At 53.0% G+C, this 1,008-nt stretch overlaps 1 protein-coding gene across 1 annotated transcript in view; it reads right to left on the reverse strand.

The window, feature by feature from the left end:
* The window catches only part of SLC6A9 (solute carrier family 6 (neurotransmitter transporter, glycine), member 9), a 34,703-nt gene that overhangs the window by 20,651 nt on the left and 13,044 nt on the right, over window positions 1-1,008 (reverse strand). The window lies entirely within an intron of this gene.

Below are 1,008 nucleotides of genomic sequence, written 5' to 3' on the forward strand. Positions count from 1 at the left end.
GCTGACTCCCCCAGCTCCCGCCTCTGACTTTTCCTAATAAGAGTGGGCCTGCTTCCAGAGGGGCAAGGAGGCTAGGGTCTTTGTTGTCCCCTGTGCTTATACACATCTAGATGTGTATAAGAGACAGTCCTAGGAGAATGTGACTGACCATGCAAGAAAGCCCTGGCCTAGTGAACCACGCTGTCACCTGTCTGAACAAAGATGGTGTTAGCCAAGGGGGCAGTCATCCCAGAGTCCAGACAAAGGGGGGCTGTGGAAAAAGAACCCGTGAGGATTTGCACCGTGATGCCCAGAAGCTGAGGTGCTGGTCTGGGAGTGTGTGCAGCGTGGGCCGGTAGGTCCAGTGGTGTCATCACCATGACTGCAGTCACCATGACTGTGGTGGGATGCCACTCAGACCCATCCAGCCCCTTTCTCTGAGGCCACACACACTGGCCAGTCTCCTGCTGACCCCAAGATACCGCAGACCAGTGGCTCAGAAGGTGGGCATATGTGTTCCAGTGCTGGGAAGGTGTCAGGCCCTCTGGAAACTGGTCAGTCAGCAGAAGGCTTGGCTTATCGTAGGACCTCAGGAAATATCAGTCAGATGGACACGTGCATGAATTCTGGTGTAAGAACAGCTTTCCTGTGAGTTTGGTGAGTGTGGCAACCCCATAGGGAATATAAGGAGTTTTGTCAAGCACAGGATGACATTAAAAATGAAAAAACAGGGCCGGATTCAGTGGCTCACGCCTGTAATCCCAGCACTTTGGAAGGCAGAAGAGGGCAGATCACAAGGTCAGGAGTTCGAGACCAACCTGACCAACATGGTGAGACCAACCCCGTCTCTACCAAAAATACAAAATTAGCTGGGCGTGATGGCACATGCCTGTAATGCCAGCTACTCGGGAGGCTGAGGCGGGAGAATCACTTGAACCCAGGAGGCGGAGGTTCCAGTGAGCCAAGATCGCGCCATTGCACTCCAGCCTGGGCAACAAGAGCAAAACTCCCTCTCAATAATAATAATAA

The sequence above is a fragment of the Mandrillus leucophaeus genome, unplaced genomic scaffold (genome assembly GCF_000951045.1).
Source record: "Mandrillus leucophaeus isolate KB7577 unplaced genomic scaffold, Mleu.le_1.0 Scaffold67, whole genome shotgun sequence".
Classification (NCBI taxonomy): Eukaryota; Metazoa; Chordata; class Mammalia; order Primates; family Cercopithecidae; genus Mandrillus; species Mandrillus leucophaeus.